Source organism: Sciurus carolinensis, chromosome 6 (assembly GCF_902686445.1).
Source record: "Sciurus carolinensis chromosome 6, mSciCar1.2, whole genome shotgun sequence".
Taxonomy (NCBI): domain Eukaryota; kingdom Metazoa; phylum Chordata; class Mammalia; order Rodentia; family Sciuridae; genus Sciurus; species Sciurus carolinensis.
In genome coordinates this window covers 33,316,100-33,330,440 of record NC_062218.1, presented here as the reverse complement: position 1 = coordinate 33,330,440, position 14,341 = coordinate 33,316,100, and the positions used below count along the sequence as shown (strand labels likewise).

The 14,341-nt window shown below is 39.3% G+C and overlaps 1 long non-coding RNA gene across 1 annotated transcript in view; it reads right to left on the bottom strand.

Moving 5' to 3' along the window:
* LOC124986505 (uncharacterized) overlaps positions 1-7,330 on the bottom strand; it is a 36,201-nt gene extending 28,871 nt beyond the window's left edge. The window contains exon 1 of the long non-coding RNA XR_007109015.1: positions 7,182-7,330. This is a non-coding gene — a long non-coding RNA (uncharacterized LOC124986505). The remainder of the gene's footprint in view (positions 1-7,181) is intronic.
* Between the last annotated feature and the right edge of the window lie 7,011 nt (positions 7,331-14,341).

Below are 14,341 nucleotides of genomic sequence, written 5' to 3'. Positions count from 1 at the left end.
TTTGCTTCAGTCATAGATCACTGAACTATGAAGAGCTATATCCAGACTGAAATGGGAACACAGTAATTAGACAATACTTTGGCTGTCTATTTTGGAGACTAGAGTGAGGGTACTTTGTGTGTGTATGAACATTTTTGAAAATACATTATAGGAGAAGATAATATATATAATTGTTGAGAAGTCAAAAGAATAGACTGTCTAAAACCACTTCATGTGTTTGTAAGACTGAGTAAATAAGTTAATATGTTATGGTAAATGAGAGCTAGGTTTCTGATGTTCAGAGAGAGAACTCTGTGATATCAGATTAGAATTAGAGGTGTAAACATGAACTCATGGTTTTAATTTATAGACACGTGTAGAAATAGATGCAGATGTATGTGTGTTTGTTTACGTTTCCCAGTTCCGTCTGCAGAGAGGACACAGCAGCAATGGTACCCATTACCAATGAACACCTTAATTGCCCAGATCTTGGTTCTGAACACCAATTTCCAATAAAAGTTGCTAGGATTTCTTGGAGAAATGATTGATTATAGATCTGAGATAGGGAAAATACGAACAGGCATCATGTCTCATGATGGCAGAAATAAAACAAGTATTCAAAAACCAACAAAAAATGGTGTGGATATGTCGAAAGGGCACAGAAATGTACTTCAAGGAACTCAAAGAGTCAAATCTAGAATGATTTGAGTAACGAAACAAATAACACTAGAAATGGATTATAACCCACTGAGTAAAATAAGAATCCATGAAAATTAAACAAAATAAATAAATAATCAAATAAATAAAATAAACAGAAGGGAAGAAAATACAATAGAATCCAACTCAAAAAGAATACAAATACTTGTTCCGGCAAGATTCATCAATAAATGTCAAAATCAGTGGACAAAAATATGAAGAGAAACACATAATCTCCAATATTTACCCAAAAGTTACATATTAATGAAGAAGGAAAGCCAGTGGAATTACTATAGAGAAACATGGAAGGCACCACCCTAATGTACTCATCAAAGTTTCCGTAGGTATGATGGTCCAGATCATCATCTGTCTTTGGTTATGATGATCTAAGATGAATACAGCACCACTCTGTGGTATTTGTTCCAAAAATGTATAACCTGAATTTAAATCATGAGCAAACATCAGACTAACCCAAATTGAGGTCATTCTACAAAATAACTGACCCAAACTCTTTGAAAATGCCAAGGTCATGAATGACAAATAACTTTCCAGACTAAAGGAAACTAAGGAGACAAAACAGCTAAATGCAAATTGTGATCCTGGATTAGGACCTAAAACAGAAAAAAAAAAAAAGGACCTTAGTAGGACAATTGGTGATATTTGAATAAATCCAACAGATTAGATAATAGCATTGTATCAGAGAAAATGTCTTGATATTCATCATCATATGGAGATCCTATGTGATGTTAACATCTGGAGAATGTTACTAAAGAGAACACAGAAGTCTACATGCTACTTCTGTATTATGTTTGTATGTGAAACCATTGCAAAATAAAGTGTTTTTTTTTTTAAATTAAAAATTAAATTAATAGATGTCCAAAAACTAGAGCTTTCAAAATGTTTCCATGGACATCCATTCTTTAAAACCCTTCCTGGATCTTTATTATAATTCTGTATCTGTTTATTTCTCTATTATAATGAAATCTATTATGATTCAGAGGTTCATAAACTGACAACTTGTGGGTTAAATTAGCCTTTAATTTTTTTTTTAATGTTTGGCTGGCACAAAGACCCCCCCCCAATCTAATTTGTCATACCTCCCCACTATTCCTTGTCTCAGATATCAGGTTGGCATTCCTCATTTAATTATTAAAACTAACTTCCTTCCTTCCTCTCTCTTACTCTTCCTTTCTTTCTTTCTTTCTTTCTTTCTTTCTTTCTTTCTTTCTTTCTTTCTTTCTTTCTTTCTTTCTTTTTATCTTTCTTGTAAACATTTCTACCAAAAATCTTTAAATTTTGTGTGACCACCTAAGTAAAATATATTTCCATAGATAACATGACTTCAGGTTCTGTTCAAATGATCATTCTCACTGATTCATGGGGTCTGAGTTAATGTTCTCTTGACTTTTATTACATCATGAAAATAAGTGATATTTCATTTTTGACTCAGAAAAAGCCATTAGTCACCAAGTCCTAACACCATCTTTGAGGTTAATAGCAGTTTATATCAATCACTAAATATGTGAAAATGAGGACACGCACAGAGTTTATGCATTTGTTTCTTATTTCTCAGAAATCCGACGGGCTCTTAATGTAGGGATTGTGTCATCTCTTCCAGAATCTTACCTCACTCCGTAATCCAATCACCTGGAAAGCTTTTAAAATGCCTAGACCTTACTCCTAGAGACTCGGATTTAGTTCCTTTGAGTACACACTTTTGTTTTTTTTTAATGTTTCCCAGATGACTAATGTGCATCTAGGTTTAAGAATCATAGATCTTCCTTGGTTATGTTAAAGATGATTGAGCATCCATTGCCTTGGGGAAAGGGTATAACAGGAACTTTGATGACTTGACAGAGTTTATTCCCTTCAATACCCTTTAATGTATAGGGTTGGTTACTGCAAAGAAAGTAGACATTAATGTTAGCAGGGGAGCTTGTGAACCATATAGACTCCAGGATCACACCCTTATCAATTCTGATTCAGTATTTCTACTACATACCAAGTGAATTACCTGTTACTCACTTCACTAAAAATAAAAATAAAAAACCTATATGGCTTTCTTTTGTTCAAATCTTGATTTCTGAATCACTTGTCCTAACCCATTCATTTGTGCTGTGAGAAACAAGCTCACCTACCCAAACCCAAAGAGTGGGTTCAGAGAAGAGATACAGCAAAAAGCGAGACTTTAATGATGATCTCACATGATCGGGTGCTTGGTGGTCAGGCACCCCCAGAATGTTTACAATCAGCATTTTATCCCCAGTTCCTCTTTGGCTGAGTCCCATGGGGTACACAGTCTTCCCGAAGGTGGCCTGGGTTTTACTCAGTCCTATTGGGTTATTTAAAGAAACACACCTTGAGTTGTTCCTACCTCCCTTTGTTCTCTTGGCAGGAAAGTCTTCTTGGCTTTATTTCTGACACATATGCAGCTCTTACTTCTTTACCTTAGTTACTATTTTTTAACAGAGCTTTCTATCTCTTTAGGTTAAGCCAACCCCTTCCCTGACCTCCTGATTGTCAAGGGTCTGTTGAGGTGCACGGATTTTGGATCAGCCACATTCATAGGCTACGGTGCTACTGTGTTGGTTAATTTCCTGTAACTTTCCATTCTGCTGTATTTCCCCTCCGGCTGCCTTTCTTACATCCGAATTTTATATTTAAGTCTAAATGCCATATTCCAAAAATGGACACCTGTACTTTCTATTTCTCATAATCCCATCACTTGACCTCTTAATCCCGCAAACTTCCAAATTTACTGCCCATGGTTCAATTTCCATCTTCAACTTTCCTCTTGGAACTTTCTTCTTCCTGGCTCCTCGCTGACCACGGTACAGTCTCCCTCTGTGTGCTCCTTTAGTTTTTCTTTGGAAACTGCCCATACACCTGGGTCTACTCTTCCCAGAGATTTCTCTACCACAATGTTACCTCCTCTAGCTTTTATCTGTTTGATATACTCCTCTTTGAGCCTCCCTATACTAGTTACCATCCTCTTTATATTAGTTAGCACCTTAAGATATAATGAATTCATCAAAATGACTCTACAGGATAACTTGTGTTTTTTTTTTCTAGTCTGGGATGATTGGGTTGTAATGCGATTTATTTGTATCTTTGAGACTTCAACTGGTATGACTAGGATAGATTGGGGTCTTTTCCATATGGTCCTTCATCCTCATCCTCTAGAGGATCAGCCTGGGCTTGTTCAGGTGGTGGTAGAATCAGCAAGATTGGGCAAGCCCAACGGGAAAGTGTTTCTTCAGTGTCTGTTTGCATCATTTTTGCTAATGCTGCACGGGCCAAATTCGATCACATGACCAAGCCCAGAGCCAAAGTGGAAAGGGTCTACATGGAGACATCAATTACTGGTGAGCACTGCTATAAAAGTAGACCACAGCCTTCCCTTTAATTCCAATTATTCATGGCCCTTTCACATGGAAAATAAACTCCCTCCTCAGGACTCCACAGGTTGCATTCAATTATAGCGCTAGGCTCAATGTGCACAATCTGTCATTTTTATCAAGTCCAAATAGGGATGAGACTCCATGTTCTTTGTGGTTTCCCTGAATTCAGACCTGTGAACTAAATAGACAAGTTATATGTTTTGTACACGTTCAAGAAACAGTGGTGAGTCTGGAGCAGGGGAATGACCGTAAATATCTCCATTTAAAAAGGAAATTATGGAAGACACAGTCAGCAATCAGCACTTCATGAGAATTCAGAAATTCTGCTGGGCACATTGCTGCTACCCTACTCTGAGAGCAGGGTATAATTCTGCTCCCTGGGTAGCTCCCCAAGTCACTGTCCTCTTGTCTTTGCAGTGAGGTTGCCTGAGACGGCCTTCCTTCTCAGTAAGAAATAGTTCACGTTAGCATCTTGAGCCTGCTTCTTACTCAAGATGGTGGGGACCAAAAGACTATTTTGCATTTGTGAAATCTCAGACCTTTTAGCTCCAAGCTCGATAGGTATTTTACTGTTGTGGTGGTGGTTGTTTTCAGTAAGACTCTCTTTAAATGTGGATCTTCTATTATTTCCACTTAAGCCCAACACATGTTCCCAAGCTATGTGCATACATTTTTTGTAACTGGCATCTCTCAGCTTTGGGTATATTTGGCTGTGGAACACCTTAAGATTTCTACCAAGGGACCCTCAACAGATCCAGAATGCTCAGTTCTTGCTGGGTGCTAGATGGCTGGTCAAAGAGGACTAAAGACGAGGTTGGACAAACAGCTCAAGTTTGAGAGCTACTACCCAATGTCTACTCAGTTTCTTAACATTTTTTTAGATCAACATTAGTAAGTATCTTTGCAAGTTATTTCACAGTATTTGTCATGTATTATTTTAAATGATTTCGCGATTCTCCGTCAATTTATTATGTCTTCATTTATCATTCTCCTAGAGTAGCACATATAGACAACTTTGATTTCCTGCTGTTTAACTCTGTTATCACCTTTATATATATTTTACTTTTGAGTTCATTAATTATAATATATTTAATAGTCTTCTGTGAATTAGATTATTGATATTATTATAGAAATAAATTTGAGGCAAGTGAGTTAAATGGCCAGTGTTTTTCTACAGGATGTATATCAATTTATAATACCTCCATCAGCCTACCTGTTTTCCTGAAGCCTTAATCATCTTTGAATTTTACCACTTTTTCTTTCTTTTTTGGAATTTGGCAGACAAAATAACATCTTATGGCTTCTACTTGCATTTCTTTCCTTTCTAAATAGCATTAATCACTTTTCCTCTTGTTAATTTACCAAAACTAATTTTTCTTGCATGAAGTCAGCTCTAGGCCTAGAGTGTAAAATTAGCATTAGATTCAGTCTTGGAAGAGGAAAAAATCCAAACAATAAAAAAATGAACAGTGGCTTTTATCTTTCTCACATAAAAGAAGTCCAGGGATGGTCCAGGGCTGCCCAGGCATTCCCTGCTGTCACTAACTCTCTGGCTTCGTAAATCTCAGGACTGTATTATCCAACAGCTTTGCTCTCCTGATCCAATTCCAGTCAGTAGGAAGGAGATGTGTGTGGGGGTGGGATAAGCCAGTTGTCTTCAGAGACATTTTACAGAAGGTTCTCACCACTTCTGTTTCTCTCCCAGTGGCCAGAACACTGTTATTTCCAAGAACAGAACCTCTATTGACCAGCAGCCTCTGCCACAGAGAGCTCATCTCCATCTCCCATTAGTATCAGCAGCCAAGGGAAAAGATGGTGCAGGGCAATCGAGGGAGCAGACGTGAGAGGAGAGTCAGGACTCCACAGGGATGAGGACCAGGTGTGCAGCAGCGGGAAAACCTTCTTACTGATCCTGAGCACCTTCCTGGGGGCTTAGGACCGAGATCTTCTCTGGTAGGATTTCCCCCTCCTTCCAAATTCTAAATGTTTTCCAAGGCCCAGTTCAGATCTCAGCACCTTCCGTAATCCTCTCTCACAGACCAGAGGAAGTGCTCATTTAAATCCAGACATCAAGATGGGTCTTGTTAGTTATCTTGCCAGACTTTTAATTGGCCCAAGCAGATTTCAAATTTATTAAAAACGGGCATAGTACCTTACATTTTTTAATGGTTGACATTCCCTAGCAATCTAGCTTCCCATATTCTCTTAATTTAGCAATCTCTGATACTCCAACATATCCTGCTTGTTTGGGAATCCATGGTTTAATAATTAGGTGAATGTAATTTGCCTGAGAAAGCACCATGTATTTATTTACACCATCAGATTGTGTTCTTCAACTTGGTAAACAAACAGTATGGCACTGGGATAAGAGCACTTGAGATTTAGCAATATGACATGGTTTTGTTTTGATTTCCACAGATTTGCTTTATAAATAACCCCGGAGTTATTAAAGAGTATATTTCTGAAACTTGTTATATGTGACTTGAGATTGTATATTCAGAACATGTGAAGCATCTGGAGAATTGGGGAATCATGCCCAATAATCAAAATTACTTGCTCGTTTATTGACAAATGTGTAACATATCTCAAGTCCCTGCTGCCTATAAAGCACAATGTCAATACTTTAGTGGATTAAAGATGAATCAGGTAGACCAGGATTGTGTTTTTAAAAAGGTTTTAGACTTGCAGGTAAGAGACACAAATATAAACGTTAGTATATAACCCTTTAATTGTCCCTTTAACTGTTTAAAAGTGGTAGGAACTCCCATTAGCAGAAAAAAAAAAAAAAAAAAACCTTGCTCTGGGTGGTTCCGTCACCAACAGGCAATTGAAGAGTGGCTCAAAGCAGTCCTTATCATTGCCCCAGGATCACCTTTCTAGTCCGTAGGCTGTAAATCTGTGCAAACTAGTTAATTTTTGTGTGTAAAATGGGATAATAATACTGACGTCACACTCACTACTCGTCTGGTTAGTCCACAGAAGTCATTAAAGATTTCGTTAAGCTCAACATGCTATAATACAGTTAATAGCCTTATTAAGCAGGCTGTAAAATACAACTTGATAAAATTATAAATGACTACATTCTTTTATAGCTACAGAACTCACTCATTCACATGGATCAGCTGGCTCCACTTCCAGAAAGTTTTTGACACTTTGTGGGTTGTCAGGCTGAGGATTGAAGAAGGAGAAACCCCCTGATATCTGAGTCAAGGTAACCAAAGGAGACCCAGGTGCTTGAGTGTTCCTCTTCTCTGACTGCGAAGGACGGAGGCCCCTCAGGCTAAAAATGCCTGCACTTGGTGGAAGGAAAGAAGCTGTGCAGGGAGATAGGATCTAAAAATATCCCCCGTAAATCTCATGGTTTGAAAGTGTGATCCCCAGGGCACCAAGGCTCACGGGTGGGGCTTTTAGGCACAGAAGAGAGTTGGAACCTCACCAGTGGATTAACCAATATAATGGATTCATAATTTGAATAGACTACTAGTTGGTAACTTTAGGCAGGTAGGGTATGGCTGTAGGAGGCAGGTCACTGGGGATGTGCCCTTGGTGATTAGATCTAGCTCTTGGCTGCCGTGAGCTGAGTAGCTTTCCTCTGCCCTGCCCTTCTGCCATGACGTTTCTGCCTAGGAGCCAGCAGACCATGGGCTGAGACCTCTGAAACGGTGAGCCAAAATAAACTTTTCCTCCTCCAAGTTGTTCTTATCAGGTATCTTGGCCACAGTGATGAAAAGCTGGCTAACACAGGTGTCACGCTCCTTTTCATTGGTCACCTCCCCCTTTGCAAAGGGAAAGTCTCCCAGAGCTAAGCCCTCCAGCCAAATAAAGGGTACTTAAAATATTGATGCCTGGGCCTCAAGTACATATTTTTCATTGATTTCAAATGGGAAGAGGTTAAGATTAAGTTTCAAATTAAAAGGTTAAGATTAATAGTTTCAAATTATAGCAAGGTGTCTGGGAGTATTTTCTTAAACATTTACTCTAACTCACAGAGAAATAATTTCTTTGAACTTTTGCCAAAAGATTGTTATGTATTGTAAATCTGTATTCATTTTAAAAAATTGGGTATAGTCTCTTGTTAGCTTCAATTTTTTTGCAGTTAGTGACCCAATAGTTTCTCTGATTTTTTTCTGATAATTTTCATGAACTGTTATTTTATTCTAGCAGTAAGCATCATTTATCCATCACATATCAACTAATATTTTTCAAAAGACTAGTTTCCATCATTATGTTTAATAATTACTTAAAATTTTTGTAATATTTTACTTCACCCAGTTATATATGGGTATTAATTATAATGCATCAATCTAAAATATTTATTAACCTGTAAAGTCTTATGGTGACAGAAAATTTTAACTTTTTAAATTTTGATTAATAATAATCATAATAAATAGGTCATCCAGAGAAATAAAATATGTAATGTTTTACTTGAGTATGCATTTTGCTGCCTGTAATTGTAATATAGTAATCCAAAAAAGATTACCAAGCTTAAAAGTATATTATACTAATATAAAGTTCTGTAGGTGATATAGAATGAAAGTTTGAGTTCAAGAAGAACAAAAAGTGATGGGAATGTTCTGGCTGTTAAAATAGAACTTGTTCATATGCTCTTGAATAGATAAAGGTGAGTTTTCAATGCATTTAATTGAGTAAATCAGTGTTCCAGAAGCTATATCCCATTTAATTATTTCAACAATAATTAAATTTCAGCAATAAAAATGATATATGCCGATTTAAAAATTTGTGAGGGAGATACATAATTTTTCCATGAATGTAGGAGGGCCCAGAACAAAGCATTTTGTAGTTCTCTGCCCTAGGAAGTAGGAGATGAGACTCAGGAAGGAAAGGGGTTGCCAGCCCCCTCTGCAATCTCACCTGAGGTTGGGGTTTTGCAATCTCTGGATTATCTTTGGTCAGAGATGTCAGGATGTCTTATCTGGCTTTCCAGGAGAATATGAAGTAGATGGACCCTGACTGAGTACAATACTTCATTCTTCATAGAACTCACCCAGACTGATGTTACAGTGAACTAAATGGTTATCCTTAACTCTGTATTGTACCCTGCAGTTCATCTCACAAGAGAGATAATGGTGGAGGGACATGGCAATGATATGGCTTAATCACACCCTCTGTAATGCTAAAGTTTTGCCAAAATTTCCATTTAGATTAAAAGACGTAGTGTTATAAAAATGCATGGTAGAATGTGTGGGTGGTGTGTGGACTATTCTTTTGCCCTTTATTGTTTAGGACCCTAGGAGACTCTGAATACAGAATCCAGTTTCTCCATGCCTCAGGTTCTTGGGCACAATTGGTGGAGACTGCTCTTGCCTCTGCTTGACCTCATTGGCCATCAGCTAGTACTGTCTGCTTGGTCCATTTCAACCTCTATTGTAGCTCCCCACGGTCTGGCCTCTTGCATAGAATGTCTGCCAACAAATTCTTTTGGGCAGAAGGTGCACTGGGTTCTCAGGGCCTCCAAAACAAGCCAGACCTTCAGATGTTCATTTCTTGGCTGCTCCAGAAGTTTTTTCTGTGTTGTGCCCAGTTTTCATGAGGACAGTCTGTACTTTGTTGACTCCAGGGCTGGCCTGGCAAGAGTGAGGCAGGTAGGAGGATGATCTGAGGACTCCTGAGGCACCATGTTGACAACAATAAACAGGACTTGGCGGAATGAAGGGAGCCACAGCCTTGTGGTTCTCAAGGCTCAGAAGGAAAAAAAAAATCTAAGAGTGTTAGGTGACATCTTGGGATTGAAACAATAACCTCTTTAGTATTCCCTTTCCTTAATGAAATTTGAATCCTGATGAAAGAGTATCAGGTCTTCATATCAGTGGTCCTCAAGGTGAGGTCTGAGGTCACAAGGTCAAAGGTATTTCACAATAATACTTAGAAGAATTTTCACAATTATTCTCTCTCCAGAGTTTTCCACGATTTCCATGCCATATCTTTACTTTGATGATTGTTAATCAGTTTTGTGTTTCTATAACAAAATACCTGAGATAACTTAAAGAAAGGGAAATTAATTTTGGCTCATGGTTTCAAAGATTTCAGCTCATAGTCAGCTGGCCCTGTTGCTTTTGGGTGGCCTAGTACATCATGGAAGGAGCTATTGGTGGAGCGAAGCTGCTTACCTCATGGCATCTGGGAAGCAAAAAAGAAAAGCAAAGAAAAGAAAGAGGAAAGAGAGAGCCTGGCAGCCCATAACCCTCTTTGAAGGCATGCTCCTAACACCTCCCACTAGCCCACCTCTTGAAGGTCTCCACCACCCTCCAACAGTGCCAAGCTGAGGACCAAGCCTTTAACACATGGGTCTTTGGTTGACAATCCAGATCCAAACTATAATAGATGACAAGTAGAGGTTGTCTTTGGGTGTCCTTATATTTTAAAGATTTTCAGTTTCAATTTCCACTATAATAAACATCAACACAAGGATTTCCCCATTATCCTCAGGGGTAATTTCCAAGGTCACTCCTCAATGGATTCTTGAAACTGTGGGTAGTACCAAATCTCATATATATTATGGGTTTTTTCCCCTATACACACACACATACACAGGTGGTGAAATTTAATTTGTAAATTAGGCTTATGTTATGGCTTGGATAGGGGATGTCCCCCCAACACTTGTGTGTTGGAGGCTTGGTCCTCAATGCAGCAGGGTTCAAAGGTGGGACTTTTGGAGAAATGCCTGGATCATGAGGTCTCCAACCTCATCAGAGATTAATCCATCGATGACTTCGTAGCTGAATGGACTATTGGATGGGACCTAGCTAAAGAGAGTGGGTCCTTGGGGGTGTGCCTTTAGGGATTAAAGCTTCTCTCTCTCTCTGTCTCTCTTTCCTTCCTGGTTTCTACGAGGTGAGCAGCTTTCTTCTGTTATACTCTTCTACCATGATGTTCCTGCCTCACTGCAGGCCTAAAAGCAGTGGAACTACCTGCCATGGACTGAAACCTTTGAAACCATGAGCCAAAATGAACCTTTTCTCCTTTAAGTTTTTCTCAGGTATTTTGTAACAGTGATAGAAAACCGATTAATATAGTACAGTAAGAGATTAGCAATAATAATAATAAAATAGAATACTTATAATAATAGACAATAATAAAAGTTTTTTTAAAACTTATGAATCATTTCTTCCTAGAATTTTCCATCTGATATTTTTGGACTGTAGGTAATTAAAACCACAAAAAATCAAACTGTATTTAAGGAGCAGGGGACTCCTATAAATATAAACCAATAGATACAGTAAGAGCTCTTTGGGGTTGGTAGTAATTTTTAAGTGTATAACAGGATGCTGAGGCTGAAAATTTAAGAATTGCTGCCTCAGATCTTATGTTTCAGAATAAACTTTCCAGATAGAGAGAGAGAAAGTGAGCTGAGAAATTGCCCAAGATCACACAGAACTTGAGGCAGAGTCTGAGGAAGACTGTGCTGCACCATGTTGCCCAGGTCACTTTGCTGATTGACAGCCATGAAACGCACCTGTGCTACCTTACTGCAAGTGCAGAGGTCAGGGGTCATCCATTCCTCAGCACTCTCCCTCCCCCCTGCTCACCTCGGGAGGAGGTGGCCTTTGGGCATAAGAACACCGCAAGACAGTGCTGCAGGGCCCTTCCTAGTTGTGTTGTGCTTCTTCTGAAGAATGTCAGGCTTCCCTGTCTTGACCCAGGAGCAGGTCACTTTGGGACAGGAGCAAGTGACACTGGAGCAGCCAAGCAAGGCAGCTGGACTCGCAGCAGACTTAGTTTGGGCTGAAAAGCAACCACCTGGGAATAGTCAGGAATGACTTACCTCATCTCTTGGAATCCAATTGTGATCCCAATCCACTGTGACGGAAATGACCTTCTTTCTGTCCATGGACCACTCCTGTGGCCCTTCCAGACCCTGAGGGATCATAACAGTTGGGGTACAGTAAAAGGAGACAGCCCTACCTGGTGTGCATGCCATTCCCTCGGTGGCATTAACAGGGCACCAGTGTGTGCCTCACATGGGCAGTGACAGGACAGATGTGTGTCCTTCTTTCTACCAGGATGGCCCAACCTCTCCTTGGATGCCAGAAGCTAGAGAAATATCAAGAGCTGCCCAAAGTCACACAACAAGTTGAGAAAAGAACCATCTTCTGTGCACCCATCCCCCAGGGGGACAATGGAAACGGGTGCCACACCATGTCCCACACAGGCTCTTGGTCTTGTCAGAGAACCAAGATTCATGCCCACAACAGTACCGTAAGGATGTGGAGGGCAAAGACAAGGTCTTCCGCAGTGAGAGTAAAGCGATAATCTGTGCAACCAGCTCAAGGGCAGCTCTATGTTAACTCATTCCACAGGTTAGTTTTTGTTTTTTTTTTTTCTTATTGTTGTCATTGATTTAAAATTCAATTTGTCATATATGAGCATAGGAAACTTGTGTCCAATTCATTCTACTGTCTTTCCTACTCCCTTCCCCCTCCCTTCCCTTCATTCCTCTTCATCTAATCCAATGGACTTCTATTCTTCCCCTCCCTGCCCTCCCTTGTTATGGGTTAGCATTCATGTATCAGAGAGAACCGTTGGCCTTTGGTTCTTTGGGATTGACTTATTTCACTTAGCATATTTTCCAGTTCCATCCATTTACCAGCAAATGCCATAATTTCATTCTTCTTTAAGACTGAGTAATATTCCATTGTGTGTATATATACTACAATTCTTTATCCATCCATCTGTTGAAGGGCACCTAGGTGGGTTCCACAGCATAGCTATTGTGAATTGAGCTGCTGTAAATATTGATGTGACTTTCTATGATCATATATGAATACGTGAACACTGTACATATACATCATATACGACCACCCGAGTGGGATCCAAAATGGAATGGGTTGCACTCCATGTATGTATAATATGTTAAAATAACCCTACTGTCAAGTATATCTAAAGAACAAATAAAAATATAAATAATTTTTTATAAATCCCTTAATTTATCAAAGTTACACATTAAAAACTATATATTACTAGCTCAGGAAAAGAACAAAATTCAAAATTGGAAGCATGAATTCTACTGAATGCAGATCACTTTACATCATAGAGAACTTCAGAAGATGGAAATGGAAATTAGAGACCATCTACATATCTCTTGAAATCTTTTCTAATTCCTAGCCCAGGATGCCAGCATATTTGTTAGGAGCTTAACAAATGTTTGAGTAATTAAATAAGAAATTAAGATGACAATGCAATATCACATGGACATTTGGAGTAGAGTTGATTAAGTAGGGACACAGTAAAATTCAGTCTTTGAGGAATTTTAGCAGCAAAGACTGTAAATGGATGGACAGGTTGCTGAGGTCTAAGGTGGAATGCTGTAGGTTGCTAGGAATGAGCAAGTCCAGAGAAAGAATAACAAATTTATTGAGTGCTTACTGTGCACCTACCTCTATTTTAAATATTTTCTCTATATTAATTAATCCATTTAATCCTCCCAATATTCCTGTAAAATAGATACCAGTATTACTGTCACTTTTCAGAATGGGGAAACAGGTACGGAGTTTATGTCACTTACTGTTATTCTGTTTGCATGATAATCTACTTGAAAATATTTTGGTATAAACCTCAGTGTATAAATAATTAAACTTCAGCCTTCAGGGTAGGAAATTAGCATCTGAAGTTTACTAATCAGGAATTCACACCCCAGAGCTGGTGCGGCCTTCAGTCTCTTTCTCCACAATCTTGCCTGACTGGTTCCCTGTCCCCTGAAGTGGCTCTCATAGGCAAGGTGCTTGTTGGAGTGCCTAAGGACAAAGCAGGGTGAAACCAACCTTAATAAAAGGCAGATGGTGGGCTGGGGAGATGGCTTAGTTGGTAGAGTGCTTGCCTTGTAAGCACAAGACCCTGGGTTTGATCCTCCGCACTGCAAAAAATACATAAATAAATAAATAAGTGAAAAGCAGATTGGGGAGTGACAGTTTAGTGTCTGATTGCCCATAGATGTTTGTATTTTTGGCAGAATTTGATTGGTAACATACCCTTGTTAGTGAGATTGCGGGGGCATGTTCTTCCTCTGATTGCCAGAGGTTACTAGTATCTACTGACCGCTGAGGACAGCTGGGTCCTGCACTGGATTACAGGTAGGAGCACCAGGGCTCATTCCCAGGCTGCCCATGGCCCCCTGGTTAGCACACTGCTCTGTCTCTGTGAGAGGAGGGAATACAAGCAAGCCAGGTGTGAGCAGAGGACCAGGGTTTTCAGGGGACGGGAGAAGATCCAGGCACAGCTAGAGAGAGCCAAGTTTCCGAGGAAACTTT